The sequence below is a fragment of the Larus michahellis genome, chromosome Z (genome assembly GCF_964199755.1).
Source record: "Larus michahellis chromosome Z, bLarMic1.1, whole genome shotgun sequence".
Classification (NCBI taxonomy): Eukaryota; Metazoa; Chordata; class Aves; order Charadriiformes; family Laridae; genus Larus; species Larus michahellis.
This window is the reverse complement of record NC_133930.1, coordinates 13,464,216-13,482,053: the sequence shown is the minus strand read 5'-3', so window position 1 is coordinate 13,482,053 and position 17,838 is coordinate 13,464,216. Positions and strand designations below refer to the sequence as shown.

At 42.2% G+C, this 17,838-nt stretch overlaps 1 protein-coding gene across 6 annotated transcripts in view; it reads right to left on the bottom strand.

Annotated features, from left to right (window-relative positions):
- Window positions 1-5,713, bottom strand: part of RAI14 (retinoic acid induced 14) — an 88,591-nt gene extending 82,878 nt beyond the window's left edge. For 2 of the 6 annotated variants that reach the window (XM_074569905.1, XM_074569907.1), the window contains exon 1: window positions 5,514-5,706. The gene's annotated coding sequence lies outside the window, so the exon portion shown is untranslated. Of the gene's footprint in view, window positions 1-5,513 lie in introns of all 6 variants that reach the window. The other 4 variants (XM_074569908.1, XM_074569910.1, XM_074569906.1 and 1 more) reach the window with 3 other exon arrangements.
- Between the last annotated feature and the right edge of the window lie 12,125 nt (window positions 5,714-17,838).

The window sequence follows — 17,838 nt, the reverse complement described above, 5'->3', positions numbered from 1 at the left end:
ACTACGGCCTTTCAAAAAATGGCCAAAGATGCAGTGATGCAACAGTAAAACAGCCTTAGTTTTACTAAGTAAAACTGCTACAAGTTTACAGTAAAATCATATACTGCGCACCCTGTCCATGCCGATTATAGTTACCCTTTACTGGTAAGTGCTGAATTCAATTAATTTAGGTGTCAAAAATCTTGTATCTCTTCCAGAACACCCTGAGAAGCCTCCATCTCAGACAATGCTCTTCTGCAGCAAAGCACAATTCGTGTCATCAACTAATTTCCCCTTCCCGTCCCCAAAATACTTCAAAATTAATTTTTTTTAACCTTGTGAGGTTACAGAGAAGAACTAGAAATTCCATGCAAGATCTGGCAACATAAAGAGAAAAAAAAAATGCCACCATACACTTATATGTCCTTTGTGTGAATACACCTATGCTCACTGGAAAATAAGGGGCCCCAGAAGTTTCTTCTCCTAAAGCACAACACCACCATTTATTCTCTGGATGATCGCTTGGTAAATCACAAGCCCTGCTCTAACACAGAAGCACAAGCCTTTGTGGCAACCAGAACTGCAGAGCAGTCAAAGGCATCCACGCCACTAGCATCTCTTCTGCTGCCCACCTTAAGTAGCCAATTTCGCAGACGCTTCACATTCCGCAGCTCCCCTGACCTAATATCCAATACCAAGAACATGCCCAAACCCAAGCTTCTCCCTAGCATTGCCAAAGCCACGGGACCACCTGGGGGCATTAGCCATTGCTCGGCCTCCTTGGTTGTTCACACATAAATGCAGCAAGCCCACGCTGTCCTAATAAAATCCACCCAATGCTTTATCTCTGACTACCTTCTCATTTCCATTCAGTTGAGCATATTCTTCTGTTCATTTCTTAGGCCAAAGCAGAGAAGCATGTATGTTCTGACCCAAAAAAAAATGGGAACTTTCCCCACTCTTTATCAGCACAGCTCAGTTTTTCCATCTTGAATAACCCATCCTCATATCATAGGAAAAGTCAAATGGAACCAAATTTTTTTAAACTTAGTGTCACCTATAAAGACAAATAATTCTTGGCTTGGTTAATCTACTATTACTTACTAATGAAAACATACTGAAAAATGCACTGAGAAACCCAAGTACTACACAAGAGTGGGAGTGATTTATATACAGTTAATCCCACTCTAAACAGAATCAGACATCACAGATAGCAAGGGCCTTAGGTAACTTAGTACAATCCCTCTATCTGTTCACAAATCACAGACAAGGATGTGCTGAACTGTACAAATTTAAGCATTTGAGCCCCAAAGTTAAAGCTCCATGATACTGCATCACTAACAAACCTACAGCTATTGCTCCTTCCTCCAGAACACTTTGCATCAGCTCTCTACTCCTACGCTTCCTTTTGATATTCAGAATTTGCAAATGTTAAACTTCATTTTTAATGGAGTCAGATGAAGCGGTACTGGCCTCCACAGATATTACACACCCAATACAAACCCAGGCACGACTGTCAATGTGGGGACATGTGCAGTTTGTTAAATAGTGTTTGCAAAATCAGTTCTAGACAGCTAGGAGAAAGCTTGCATCAACAAGGCCTTAGACACAGTGAATTACAGGAGAAGATTAGAGAAAAATCAAAATGTGACATTGCCCTGATTTGTTTACTTGGTATATTAGACAGCACTCCAGGCAAAATCCTAGCTCAAGCGAAGTCCAGACAAATTTGTCATTCACTTATTACATACAACTTTACTCTGTTCTTACTCCAGGTCTTTTGTTTGGAAGCGTCTGTCAATACACATCCAGTTCATGAAGAGCACAGTAAAAGAGACAAGACTTGCTGCATGAACTGGGTCATACCGCTGTCGTCCTCTGCTTTCAATTTCCCCGTCTCTAAAACAAAAAGCCCCCCCTCTTTACGTGCCCCTCAAATTTGAGACCATATTCTCTGGTTTGATCATACATAAGATATGTTGCAATGCTGAAGGCTTTCCCATGTTCAATGCTTAGTCCAACAGGACTAGATTGGAATTGAAGAATCCGGATACAACTAGAAATACAGAAAAATGATGCAGAGTTCTACTTGTGAAATGCCAGTTCTTAAATGAGAAACCCACATGGATAACAACAGCTAGTACTTACTCCCTTCCTAATATTCTCTATCAACCATTCAACCACATGCTCTTCAGTATTGGCAAACAGGAACATCTGTACAGATGCTACACTAAATCTATGAAGAGACATATCCATGACCTCATGAATTAATACTCTGAAATAGCATAAGGAAGAACAGTCACCTATTAGGGCAGCTGTTAGGAACATGGGAAAATCAATTTAAGTTACTTTAAGACACTTGCCAAGCCCCACTCCCATAAACTGTGCCCTTACACTTCTGAAAGATCAAGACCTTTCAGGATATCCTACTGTAGTCTAGAAATACCTTCAGAGACTGTGCTGATAATACAACTCCACTATTCAGCTTCCAAGTTCTTGGGTGGGGAAAATACTTTAGCTGGTGAAAACACAGTACCTTTTTAAACATTACCCAAAAATAGAAAGAGAGTTAGGTGTGCTTCCAACTCTCATAAAAAAGGAATTCAGGTATTTGCTGTCCTGGAAGATTATCAATGCTATAAACTACCAGAATACCAGCAAGATCAACACCTATATCTTAGCGATAATCAAGTGATTTTTATTTAATTTTATTCAGGTTGTTGAAACTTATATTCAATAGCAGCAGCGCTAGGTGCAGCACAAATATTAGAGGAGAAGATCTAGTATTTAAGATACTTCTCCCAGCCTTCGGAGACCTGTGAATCTCTAGATCTCCCCTAGAGTTACTGTGCTGGTGTATCGGCAAGTCCTTGTAAACAAGGTCTTCAAGAAGCACTTGGGTGTCAAACTCCCCAGAGACATTTCAGCGTATCCCAGTGCCTTTGGGAATCCAGACATCTCCAATAATTAAGAGTAACTCCCTGCCTCTCAGCAGTTACGAGGAAATAAGTGGAACATCCTCAGCAACTGAAGCTACAGACCAGCATACAAATTCTTTTTCTATTGTAATGACTGAACAAACTTGGCTTCTTGGCTTCTCCGCTTTACCCATGAGCCCTACAGATTCAGATGAAAAAACCACACATCTTGTTTTACAGTATTTTGAATACCAGCAATGGCTTCCAGGCACAAAATCAAAATGAGACTATGGCAGCCTTAGAAATTATATGTAAGTTACTACAGCATTCATCTAAAATTCAAGGTCTGCCTGCAGAGGAAGGACTTGAGTCAAAATCTAATGCTTCCCAGCCAAATACACTAACCATGAAGCCAGAGGCTCTCTCCTCCAGAGGTGGTCTCAAGCTCAGCACACCAACTGCTACTACCATCACATCCAGGCATTACTGTCCATCCTGTTCTGGACCTTAACACAACAGAAGGATGGTTTCCTTCACTGCTGTGTACTTTCACTCCAGCTGCCTTCATCAAGTACCTAGACTGGTAGCTAGTCCCAAGTACCAGGGGAAATCTTCAGTTGTTTCCACACTTTACTAGACTGGCGTTTGTCTCTGGCAGTACGATAGAAATAAGCTCTGCTCTAATGTATTACCTGAATTACAGCTATTTGTACTACTTCCTCTATAACCTAAAAGTGCATTATTAGATGACCCTCAAAACATAAGGAGCAGCAAGGACTGGCAAGTCCGAAAAAAAGCGCCAAGCTACCTCAAATGCAGAGCTATCACTTGTGTGCATTCGCAGGCACCCAGACAGCAACTCCAAGGAATGTAGGCAAGAGAACGGGCTTCTCAGACATGCAGGAAGCATGGACACAGCAGGAGAGCCAGTTACTCGAATATATAAACCCAGAAGTTATTATGGATTGCTGTGCTCCCACCTTGGGATTTTCAGTAGTCTACTATCTCTGCCACTAAGCAAGGCACTAAAGCTTGGAATTGATTTGTTCTAGTTTTGCTTGTTTTTTCTCTGTAGTTATTTCAAGCATTAACCCTGTGCAAAAAGAACTAGCCCACAATCAGGTCTCAAAAGGAATGTGATTAGGGTATTGTTGCAGTAGGATTTAGAAATTGCCATTATCTCACACAAGAACTTGGCTTTCATGTTTCATGCTTCTCCCTCAAAAAGAGACACAAACTCCTTATCGGAAAGGGGGAGAAGAGCAAGATAGTGGGGAACATACAAAAAGGAAAGAAAAATAAAAAAAAAAAGCAAAGAGGAGGCAAGTGAGTGAACCCTCTTGTGAAATGCCTACATTGCTTCATGAGACCAGGACTCTCCTGCCTAGTCTCCTCTCCACACTTGATGTCATCCACCTCTTAGTTCGGGGAAGGAGAGGGGAGGAGGTAGCATATTATTGCTTTGCTAGCAGATGCACTCTTGGAAAAGGGAAGGAAATAGCACAGGGCCAATATTTTTGGAGACTGGAAGGATGGATGTCTGCTACTGCTTAGTGACTTATTGGCACTAAGCTTGGCTTCAACACAGGAGAACCCTGAGCTCATATCAAGCTTCGTTCTACTCAACCGCTTTTTCACTCTGGTTCATACAGTTGTTATGCAATTCTTCCATTATTAAATAAAATCTCATAGACAGCTTTCCATGAGTGTCCCAAGACAGGAGCCAAGCAAGTCACTGACAGATATTTACTAAATTCGTTTACTTGTAGTTAATCTAGGACATCAGAGGGACTTTGTAAAATGATGTATGTGTAGTTTTCAGCATTTGATTTTGTATTTTTTTTAAATAACACACACTAATCTGCAACCCGCTGGGATAACGAGGGGAAAAAGAGACTACAGCTTCTACCAAAGTAGCACTCACTCCACTAGACCACAAGCGTTTTGTATCAGTTCTGTAATAAGCATGCCCACACTCACTACAGAAACAAATGGGGGAATTTATTAAAGTCCCGCAACGCTGATAAAGCAGAATTTAATTAGTCTTTTCGCGGGGAGAAACTTAAGAATGTCACAAGTGCTGGCGGGAGGCTGGAGCTGTGCGAGAGAAAGCAGAATCTTTGGCGTGCTCTGTTGGAAGCAAAGAGGCACAGGTTCCTGCTTAAACTCGATCCGATTCCTAAAAGCAGGCTATTCTGTGAGGGTTTCTCCTCAGAACAGTTGAACTGCTGTCAGGGCCCCCAGGGGGAGGAGGCGACGAGGCGGCACTGCTGCCCCCGGTCCGAGACAAAAAATGAAATAAAAATCATAAAACTAGAAATAAAGAAAATAAACAGCCAGGCGGCAGCGACTCACGGGCTGTCCCCCTCTCCCCGGTGCTCTCCGCTCGCCCACACCGGCGGAACGGGGCGAAAGAGAAGGGCGAAGTTTCCTCATGTTGGGCCGCCCTGAGGGTTTCTCCCCTCAGGCTCCGCCGGGGACGACGACGACGGCGGCGGCGGCGGCGGCAGCAGCAGCAGCAGCCCCCCGCAGAGGGGGAGGACGGACCGCAGACAAAAGCCCCTATTCACAACACCCGCTGCCCTCCCTCACCCTTCACCGCAAGCCGCCCCTCACCTTCGCCGAGCCGCCGTCCAACCCCTGCCACCCTCACGATCAACGACGACGACGCCGCCGCGCAACGAACCGCGCCGCCGAGCTGAAAGGCGGAGCGGGAGCGGGCGCCGCCGCCGCGCGCCGCAGGAGGCTCAAGCGCGCCGCGCGGATAGGGCGTGACATCACTCCGCGGAGGCGGGGCACCGCCCCCCCCCCCCCCCGCCTCGGCGGGGGGCGGCGGCGCACCGCCCTCGCGGAGGAGGGTCACGTGGCGGCGCGCGGCGTTCCCGCCCTGAGGGGTCGCTGAGGGGAAAGGCGGGAGCTGTCGGGCGGGAGGTGAGGCTTCAAGGAACCTACTCTGCCCGCCCACCGTCGGGGGTGCGTGGGGACGTGGGCGTCAAGTCCTTTCCCCCTCTGGGCACTACCTCAGGAGAAAGCTGAAAGAGGGTAAAAAAAATTAATGTATCAAGTTCTTCAAGGAGAGCGAGTGCAAGGAAAGTCCCAGGCGTCAGTTCTCTCCCAAAACTTTATTCCCCTATATCCCTATGTCCCCCACCTATATCCCCCTCCGTCAGATTCCCCGTTCGCAGAGCGCTAGGCAGGAAGGGCTGCTTCATAAGACAAAGAAGTTGGGCACATCTTGTTTAATACCCAAATGAGTGACTGCCGTGGTGTTTGATTACTTAGCTTAGAGGCTAGAAGATCACATGTTGGCTGTATAGCTGCGTCAGCGTACCGTGTCACTGGATGTGCTCCAGAAGTCTCTTTTCCTAGAGAAACTCCTCAACGTTGAACCTCCAGAGCCCCCGTTCTTGAGCCTTCTGGCAAACTGATGGCAAGCCACCTCAATACCTCACCAAAAAAGGTCATGGTTGCCTTCACCTATGCCAGGAGCTCTGGACACTTGATATATGCATCGTCCTGTTAAGTGACCTGGTGAGCCTCTGCCTACCGTCCCACCACTAGAGTCCTGCCAGAGTTGCTGGTCGTCTTCCCACCCTGTCACACTCGTCTACTGCTTCCCACTCACCACAACCGCATTCCCCGCCTGAGAAAGTCTCCTTTAATCTCTGTGATCGCTCTTATCCTCCCTGTTCTCAACCATATCCACACCTTCTAAAGTGGCAAACAGTACAGGGAGGAAATGAGCACTTGAAAACTTTAGGTCATTATTGTAGTGGTGGCAAGTATTGTTATTAAACAAATACACTTGATTATCACCAGAAGCATACTTTCCTCTGCTAATCTGCAGTCCTTACCTTGGCCAATTTGTTTTGCATGTGTTTTACCAGCCATAGTCATGCCAGCACGGTTTCCTCTCTCTCTTTTCTTATGAAAAACACTCACACCAATGTTAATCTAATATAGTTAATGCTGAAAATGCAATTTGCACAAAAAACAATAATGGGAAAATTAAACTTCCTCGGCAATGCTAGCTCAGCAGCTACAAAACATATTGCAATTTTTATGCAATTATTTTTAATCCCAGTTATTTTTAAAAGCTAAATACATCTGTACAATATGGTTAGAAAGTCTCCTGCCTGTTTCTTCCAACACCAGCGAAATTCCATGTAACCGTGTGTGACTAACATGAAAATTATTTAATATGCGAGTATAACCTCTTACATTTTGAATAGTTTGACCATGTTGAATTTTTATTTCCATTCTCATTGCCAGTATATCATGAAGATGGCGTTTGGGTATGTTTGCATGGGATGGTCGTGTATAATGACGCATGCATAATAAATAGTCCACTTTGGCTATGGTATTGTAGAATATTCAGGTCTTGAGAATTGGGAAATACGGTATTTACTAGTTCCCAGATAAGTACAGTTCATCGTCTCCTAAACTGTGGCCCGGCTTTGGGCTTTGTAGTGGCAGCTAGCTTAAACATGTTAAACCGAACTGATCAGTCGGACAGAACCTGATTGCCCTCTAGGTTAGTAGCCTGGCAGGGAAACCTGTGCTTTCATCTTTTCTTTTCTGAGCCGCCTTTTGGGTCTCTCTCCAAGGGCAGGGCACTGCCTTTCATTCCAAACACTGCAATGTAATTTTGTGGCTGAAGCCTCTGCAGGCAGAGCACAAGATTAGGAGTCAGGAGATCTCAGCTCTGTTCCGAATTTTGCCCTTAGTGTGCAGTAGGACTCTGCAATAGTTGTGCTTTTCCACCTGTGCTTCTGTCTATCTACCTGGTAAGAACAACTCAGAGAGTTTTATTAAATGTTCAGCATGAGCTAACAGAAGCTGTTAGTAAGACGGAGAGAATCTAATCTGCAAGAAGCAGAAGGTGGAGTACATCCTACACAAGCAGCTTCTCTCAAAATCTTAAGTATTACCACGTTGGCAGTGTGATGCCCTTCCTACGCCGCTCCATTCCGTTGTACAACAGGCATGAGGTGAGGATGGGAGAGGAAGAGAATACTCTCTCCTGCTCAGTCTCCCAGAAAAGCTGGGAGGTTGCATCCGGTTTTGACTTTGAGCGGCTGCCGATGTGATGAAATCGCCCATGCAGTCCTAGCTACTTCTCCAGAAGGGAGAGGCCTGGGAGGGGCCTGGAAGTGGCTTAAAGATGTCTGTAGTCACAGTTTATCACTCTGTTACACTGTTTTGATAGCATCTGCTAATTAGCTTACTTTGCATTGTTAATTTTTTTTTGCTGCTTCTGGCTACTGCCTTCTGCAGAACACAAAGTGCTGGTCACATCTCCACTTCGAAATTATTTGCAAAGGAAATCACACTCCTGAGCTGGTTGTTCACTTCCCTGCTGTCCTTCAAACAGCTGAAACCTGTTCTATGACCTGTGAGTGCCACGTTTTCTCTTCCCTTGTTGGACTTGTTCTAGTCTGATTATTTCCAATCTGAATATAGTTTGTTTTGCATTAGCTGTTATTTTTTGCTGAAGGAATAAAGAAAGTTTGGGTTTAGATTTTGAGACATTATTTTGTTCACGGGCTGTTCTTTTCTTACAGTAACATATTTTTTTCACCCTTCATGACAGATGTCCCCCATAAATGCAGGAATCTCTGTGGTAACAAGTGAGACAGCTAAAAAGTGTGATTTGTATCTGCTGCCACCGGAACACTTTCTTTTTTTAATAACTTGTTAGCACAGAAAGGAGGTACTTGATGCCTCTTCACAATATGGACTATTTCAGAAAACTTTGTTGCTAATTTTTCTCTTTTACTGTGCTGTTTGTGTAGCACTGGCAATGGGCCTGATGGGGTCAACACAGGAAAATACTAAAGACTGGAGAAATTCGCAACTGGAGCTGCTCAGACAGAGCTCTTAACTGAGACAAAATCTTGAGAGAGAGGAAAACCTACTTAGGGACTACTTTTCCTTTGAAGTGATCTTCCAAAGGCTGAACGAAAAATACAGAAACGGTTGCAGGGAATTGCCTAGAATGTTTCAACTTGCACTTGCTAGATGGATATATACTCTGCTTTTACGACCTTTCCTTCTTCCTCATGGTTTTCACATGTACACTCTCCACTTTGCACCTTTCTGCATGGAGTCCCAGTCTGTGATTTTTTTGACCTCTTCATGGATCCAGGTGACATTTCTAGGAAAGCTCAAGAGAAATTCAGTGGTTTTGTCCTTGAGATTCTTCCTGCGCCACAGGGCCCTGCTTTGCTGTGGCCAGAATGGGCGCCTTGAGGCTGGGGTGCCCTCAACTGGGCCCTGTAAATCTGAATATTCCTCCTCTGCCAGAGGAGCAGAAATCAGAAGCAGGCGGAGAAGGCCAGGCTGTCTGTGTCACTGTTGCTGAATCCTTCAGGGGTTTCACAGCAGAGATCAGCTGGACCCTGGGGAGCCTGCCTTAAACAGCAGCGTTACCTGGGTGGGACTGAACAGATTACTTCCAGTAAGGAAAGAGAACAGTCCTCCAGAAATGTAACTTACTTTTCTCTGCCTGAGAGAGGAAGGACATTGTCTACCTCTGGATATATTTTTCATTTTAGTTTGTAGCCACTGGGCTATACAAAAGGAATTAATGCAATCCTTCTTAACTACAGAGAGTAAAAATCTTCTTCTTTTTTCCTTTCACTTTCTTACATTATTATGGAAATCTGTGCTTGCATGTTAGTGTCTTTGATATGAATGTGCTTTCTGTAGGTTTAACTAGGAGAAAAATAATTTCTTGGCCTTTTCACTAACGTCCAGTGTAAAATAAGTTTATCTTGTTCATCTTCCCTGTGGGGACTGCTAATGCAGCTTTCCCACAGAGACTTATGCTCAGTACTATTCCATAGCATATTTCATTCTTAAATTATTTTAAAAGCACAAGTCCATGGAAACAACAAAGGAGGATTACACACTCCTTACACAAACAGATTGTGCCTGAAATGGCAGTGCATCTATGTGAATATTTTAAAAAGGACAAAGTGCTTCATTTCTTCTTATAGAAAGGCAACTGTTCAAACCAGCAACAAGACCTTTGGAGGTAAAGAACAAAGCTTTGTTAAAAGCCTACCCCAGAATCAACAGAGCGTATTTCAGTTCTCTATACCATGAATGAACTGGTTTTGTGTATCGCCCTCTGCTTTGTTTTTGCAAACAAGAGTGCCTCATTCTCACCTGCACAGACAACTCTCCACAGGGCCATGGGAATTCTGTGGGTTTTGGCTTGCTTCCCGTATTTTTCCGCAAGTGAGAGGAAGATTTTCTTTCTGCCCAGCCCCACAGATACAGCTGGGGACCAAGATCACTCAGGAGAAAATCCCTTGCTTCTCACTCCCTGCACAATCTAGAGGCTTCCCTGCAAGCTCGAGGGCTGAGACTTCTCGAAAGCCTGGTGGGGACGTCTGTGTGAAGCCACCAGACTGCCAGAGGCCACACAGAGCACACCTTGCGGAGACCTGGCTTCCACTCCTCCGCAAATATAAAGGGCTCTTTGAAGGCACACCACCGCTGAAAGTCCTGAAAGGCCAGTTGCCTTTGAGAGCATCTTGATTTTGTTTTAATAGCACAAAAGTCAAAGCAGTTCCCACAGAAAGAGGCAGTTACATGCCATATTTACTCCAAACCATGCAGGGCGTTGCTTTGTCTCTCCTTTTGCTCTAAGGTTTCTATTCCATTCAGAATTTGTAAATCAATTTCCTCTTCCCATTGAAACCGAAGAAATCCACATTCCTGCATATTTTATATGACTATTTGCATTACAGAGAAACCAAGCACCTTGCAAATGGCATTTCAAACTGCTTAGTTTTTTGTCTTTGCTCCTACAAGGTTTCTTAATGTACTTGGCATCTGCAAGCTGAAACTGCAGTTCTGTCCCACGCTGTATTCCCATGACACAATTTCTGCTGCTGATTTTGTTGTGGAGGTGCAAAATCCTATATGCATTCTCTCTTTGTTGTCACTCTCCCAGCTTTTGAAAAAGAAGTTTCCTTACATCTCAAGAAGAAGCAAATCTCACTATGTCAGTCACCTGTTTTGCTTTTTAAAGTACTTCCTCTGACACAGAGACTTTCAAAACATTTTTTCTTCTATGAATCTTCATTTATTTTGAGGCTTTAGGATCTTTCTTTCGTATGTATAAATCAAAACTTGTTAAAAAAAAGAAAAATCCAATATTTATTTCCCCTGTATCACTATAATCAAAGTAACAACTTGTTTGGGTCTGATTCATATTTGCATGCAAAGCTCCCTACCTTTGCTGGGGCTGGTGTAAATGAGTGTCAGACCTTACTTTTTACTTCTCAGAGATGGTTATACCATTTATCCTGGATCACAAGAGAAAAATATCAGAGAGTTGGAAAGTGGGATGGGATCCAAGGTAAGACTCTGCAATTTAGTGTGGAGACCTTGGAGATTTCTGCACTTTGCACAAGGACAGATATAAATCTTACGTAATCCTGCTCCAGCGGAGAGGCTTTGCATAAAGTCTTCTACAAATGAAGCACCTGATTACCACCAAATATGCAGCAAACGAGGGAGTGAGAGTAAATCTTTGATATGCTGTGCCAGTTCTTAGAGATCGTGACAAACCAAAGCATCACAGAGGAATGCAGTTGTACGTAGAAGATTATAAATATGGAACCGAGGGCAGAGTTTCATGAAGTGAGGAGATCTGGGTTTGGCATTATCAAGGTTAAAAAAAGCCAAAGCCACATTCTCCGGAGGGGTAAACCACTCCACTCAATAGAAATCATTCATAACTTTTTGAAGTGATTTCTTTAAAGTGATTTCTTCCCTCTAGTAGAATTTTTCCCACATAGAATGTTGTGTATCTGTACAATGCCATGTCTGAAGTGTCCTCCATTCTCAGAATTTTACACTGTGCACTTGCTTTTTTTCTTGACTGTTCAATTTCAGACATTTCGTTGCCTTCTGCCAAAGCAGCCTTAATCCATCTGTTTACCAAGTTCCTTTGGCCTTGGGGGAAGAAATAATTTTGCTCCTGTGGAATGACTTGCAGGATCACATCATCCTGTGTGAGGGTTGTGTCTAAAGGTCAGTGGTGACCAGCTGAGTGATCCTCCCTTCTACTTTCCCTACACTCATCCATTCTTCATGACCAGCTGGGGACTCATGTGTCTGTGACTGAGTCTGGGCCAAATCTTACCCTTCGCTCCCAGTCAGAGAGGCATATGCAAGAGAACGGAAGTCTCAACATGGTCTCACCACAGACCAGTCTGCTGCTTTCCAGTTACACTAAATGTACCACAAACCTCTATTTTCTAGGAACCATTAGGACTCGCTCTTCTGCCTCTCCTCCCCTTCCAGGTGGAGAGCTGGGACAGACAGACAGACGTGTGGCTATCACCAACACTGTTCCACCAAATAGACTCTCTCTGGTAAGGATGAGAGGAGCGTTTTGTCTCCCAGGACTTGGTGTCTGAACCACTTTTATTCTTTTGCTTAGAGACTGGCACCTGGGAATGAAGACACGCAAGCAGTAATCATTTTCTTCACAGTTGGGAGCTGAAAGAATGCAAAAGGACTCAACAAAATGAATAATCATGACTGTGGGAGGGGACCAGCAACCCACTACAGGCTTGGAGCCTTTCCAGAATTCATTAGCCAGCTAAGTGGATAGAGGAATACAAGCAGTAGCCAGCAATGCCCTCTGTATGCGCATCAGTGTAAACACCATGTGGTGGCTGTGCTGATCTGATGGCAGGTTAGATGGGCTCAGATTAAAGCCAGATCATGTTTGTACTGAGAGGTGACTAGCCATGCACAAACCCACTGGTAATTACCTTGAAACCATGGGCTGCTGTAACTGATGGTATGCGGAGTTCCTAGAAATAGGACTCACCTCCAACTTCCGTTTGGGATCAGCATCTTGGAGTGTCTTACTGTTATATTTCAATAAATAGAAAGTACAGATTTCAATTCGCCCATACCAGTTCTGTCAGTTTCAAACTTTTCCTGAGTTTGAACTGCTGTTCAGGAAATGAGAACAGAGCACCTTTTTTGCAAGACTGCTAACTTATGCATAAAAGTCTGATCTTACAAAGGGGTCTGGTGGTATCAGCCTTTGAGGAATTATGGATCCTTGCTCTGCAACCTGTTAGCTTTTGCCCTGGTCACCGGAGTCTGGTCTTGCAGGCCATGACAGCGAGAGCCTGGCAGGCAGTATGGTGCTGCTTCCATTTCCTTTAGCTTACAGGTTGAATAAACATCATTAAATATAAAAAAAAATTAACATTTGTTTCCAGTCAGTTGCTATTTGTTTCCTTCTGTTGCCCTGGAAGGAAAAATACAACTACTGAGAGATATGGATACACTTTATTAATAAACTTTTAAGTGCATTTAAAAATAAAAGCCAAGAAAATATAGCCTCAGGCTGAAATTATTACTGTAAGGAATGGAACCATTTACAATAAAATGTAATAATAAAACACAGAAAGTATTTAAGGTAGAATTGTTTACTTGGGTACTTGCTTGCCATTTTATTTTACTTTGCAATTTTAAAACACATTTATTTTGTAAATAAACAGTGCATACATATTAGCAGTAAGGATGTTGTCGATTCCATTTTAAGTAGTTGAGTAACAAAAGAATAGCTGCAATTGGATACTGAAGAGTGGAGACAGATGGATACAGCAAACATTTTTTCTATGAACATTAGATAGTTGGTGTTTGCTGGAATGAAGTAAATACCAAGTACCTTAAAATAATTTCTATTGCCTTTTCTCAGCATTTGTTTCTGCAGCCATTTGTGAAACCAAGAGGGCTTTTGTTTAGAAAATGCAAAAGCAAAAGTCTTAAGAGCATTTATGCATACGAAAGCTCACAGAATGGCTTGCAAACCATCCTTTTCTGTCATTTTCTCAAAAAGGACTAGGTCGCCTTCCCCCTTTTATCAAATGAGCCAAATTTTGCCTTCCAAGCTCTACAACAGCATAATTTTCTCTATGGAACTGCCCCTGAGGAGAGCCCCGTCGTTGAACCAGATTGCTAAATGGTATATTAAAGTTATTAATTGTAAATATTTTGAATGAAGATGCTAAAATCTTTGCATTTGGACATATTTGTATTTTCTGTCATTAGTTGGGCCCATATCTGTTCTCTATCTAGATTTTAATTCCTGCTGGGCAAAAGTCTCGGCCTGTGCTATTCTGACTTTTGGAAAAGGCTTCAAATACCTCTTTTTGTCTCATTAAATCTCCAAAAAGTTTCAATTCATCTCAAAATGCATCACTTACAATTTCATTAAGTCACTCTCAAATTCAGCCTTGGTATTTATTCCAGAATCCTGCGTATGTTTTGTTCTGCTCCACCGGCTGGCGCAAGTCCAGTTTGTGTGTGAAGTAGTATGCAAAATGAAATTGCCATCACGTTCACAATGATTATATCTGGAAAACGTATTCTTCAAAGGTTGCAATGAGATGGTAGCTGGTTGCAATGAGATGGTGACTGGTGAAGAAGACACTCTCTGGAACCGACTGCATCCTTCAACATGTTCTGTGCTGTGTGTGATTCATTTGCAGCACTGCATTTTCTGAAGAAAGCAAATAGGTTCATTTGCTTTGAGAGTCTTTATTAATGTAATTCATGGAATGAGAAATTCCCTTGGGAATTACAGTCATGCTTTTGAACTTAATTTTCGTTTTTATTTCTGACAGAGCTTTCATGCAGCTTCTCAATTTCCCGTCACCTCTCTTTGTCAGCATCATTCTTTCCCAAGACTCTACTGTTGGTTCCAGGAACCTGACCATCCTACCTGCCATCCTTCAGAATATATCAAATCAGACCTTTTTTCCTCAGTGAGGAATTAGTATTATACAAGTGAATAGAGGGGCTCAGTGAGAGACATCTTCCAAGCCAGGATGACAATGATGGCCTATGCCTGCTTCAGCAAGCCATTTGGAGCTTAGGCATATATATTTACACTACAGGCAATTGGGAGTTCTTCCTTCAGACGACATTCAGTCTTGTCCCCAGAGCAAAGTTTCCCCAACACAAGTGATTCAAAGACATCCAAAGTGCAAATTCATTTATTTAGACCCATATACGCACCTCCCCAGCTCCTCCCCCCATACCCCACAGGGAGTTGGACCATGTTTCATGGGTGTCTGGGATGGAGCTTCTTCTGAATCTAATTCATATGCACCAAAGTTGCTCAACAAGTCAAACCATGATGGGGGATTCATTCTCAAGCCACACCAAACTAAAATGTTAATGTAGACGCAGTCAAAGCTTCCTGACTTATTTTTAATTTGTTTACTTTAACTTGATTTAGGAATCAAACCAGAACAGTCCCCTACACAATAGCAAATGCCTGTCCAAATCCCCTCTCTGCCTATGAGGAGGTAGGATTGCATGATACGTATCAGTGCATGAAAGCTATATCGAATTAAATTGAATCCATCCCATGCCAATAGGCCTTTAGATCTCAGTTCAATTCATGATAGAGTGAGATTGCCATCGGTATTTAGCAGAATTTAATCTACAAAGTAGCATGTGTTGCCTTATACAACTGGTATCCAAAGAAGCATTTGTGCATTAGGCATGGCTTCATGCTTCACTAGTACAGAAGGTAAACAAAGGATGTGATGTTCCTCATAAAAGGCCTAATTGAGCTAGTAGGATCATTTGTTTAAAAAAAATCCTTAACTATCTTGCAATTAATAACTGAAATCAGTAATAAAAATGATACGACTTATTGCTTTTTATGCTTTTGGGGGTTTTCTTATGCACTTTTTTCTTGTCCTGCATGGTTAGAGAACAGTCTTTTCCCTTCAGTTGATTGTCAATTTGTGCTCAGTCTCAGGGTAAGAACATTAGTGCAGAGTTCTACTTTGCAGGCTTCATGCTGTACGTGGGAATTGCATTTATTAACATTAACTTTTTTATTTTGTGAGGATGCTTAATATTCGAGAACTTCGTGAACAATTACAAATCTTAATTTTGTGGCAATTTAATCTAAAACAATAGATTGTGTTCTCTTTTACATTTTTTAAGGCAGATCTGTTATTTATTGCATGTAAAGTTCCTTTAAAGTAGATCCAGTTACATTTTCACTGTTTTACTTGCCTTAGTGTAAATAAGAAACTATCCATGTGCTCTGTTTTTTCCTTCAACTAATGTTAAGTAAGTATCTGGTCCTGGAGCCAGATCTGCTGTCATTTACATGGTTACAGCTCCAAGTAACATTAAACCAGTATAGAGATTGGATCTTTAGGTATTATCTCATTATTAAAACTAATTATGGCAGAGTTAGCAAAAGCTGAGTAAGCTCTGAATCATAAGATCATGACTGTATCCTTTAGCAGCATTCCAGCCATACCAGTATAGATGGCAGATTGGACTGCTTCTTTTCATTGGTTGCGGGTTTTTAATTCTCCTTACTTACCAACTACAAAATACAGGCTTGGAACTTACAGTCTCTAAAACAAAATAAAATTAAATGGAAACCCTATTAATCCAAAATCAGGGTGTACCATTAACACAGAGCTACTTTTCTGATTATGTACTTGCTCATTGGGCTAGGTTGCATCACAAAAGATCAGCTTAAAACTGGTTAAGTACACAGCTAAGCCAGACACATCTTTGCACAGAAATGTTATAATACTTGTTAGCAAAAGGAAATTATGCTTATAAATAGTGCTGTCAAAAAGAATTCCTTTTACTGCATATCCCATCAACTAATAATCGTTGGAGTATTCAGTCTGGAGCTGCAGAAGAGGTTTATTGCTACTTCCTGGTCCTTGGAATTCTCAAAGGACACGCATTCATTTACAGAATTAAAATGAAAAAACACAGATGGCCAGTGTTGATAACCATACTAAAAGCAGTTAGGGGCCAATTCTGGAAACATTTACTTACTCAGATAGCTTCTTCTCACGCAAATAGTTCTATTAAAATAAAACAGATTACAGCTATAAGAAAGGGACAAAGTACATAAATGTCAGAAAAATAACTAAAACCTGTAGCTATATGTGTATTATGTCTGGTTGAAAGCATTCCCACACATAGTCATAATCTTCAGTCTTTTTATTTCATGAAAATTTATCAATCTAAGCTTTTTCTTTCCATGCTACAAATGTGATCTGAAGATGTGCAAAAGAGAGCGAGTGTGTCTCAAATATCCAGGTAGTGTCAGGTTGAGACTCTATAGATCTGCTAATCAATAAGATCAATTTATGTTTAATTTAAATTTTAGTCAGTAGGAACATATCCTAAGATTTTATTGCTCCAAGATGAGATGAAATCCATAAAAAAAAGAATATATGAAGAACATTAAATGCTTCTATTGAATATCAGGGCAGCATCTATTAAACTGGAAATTCAATGTATAAGATTCTTTCATAGACTATCTCCTTGGGGCTATAAATCAAGCATGCAGGAAATCCTTACTAGTGCCCAGACCAGCCATTAAACATCATTTACACTGACAGTTCCCTTCACTGATCAGAGATTTGGATTTCATAGCCATGCATGTAAAGAAATGCCCTGCATTCAAAACCTTTCCCTGTTACATGTGTAAATTTTTGAGAAGACTCTGCATCCATCAGGTTTTTTTTTAAATATTTCCATTAGTAATGACAATAATTGATGAAACAGGCTCCTCTAGTTCCTCTCTCCCTTCTCCCTCCCCCAGACCTTTTGTCTTTCTGTCTCCAGCCCATTTGCTCTCTCTTTGTCTGGATTTTTTCCTTTGCACCTCCCCTTCATCCCTTTGCCCTCTTCCACGACCTGTGTTTTCTTTTCCCTGTGTGGTTCGCTCCCCTCTGTTTGCTTCTGTTTCTCCTGCTCTTGTTTTAACACTCTGTCTCTCTCCTTCCCCATTCTCTCCCCCTCCACCCATCCTTTCTTCCCAGGTATTGTATCAGAGAGGGCAGCCTTAGTGATGAAATTCAGCTTTTCTAAGGCTGCCGATCATGGACTGGTC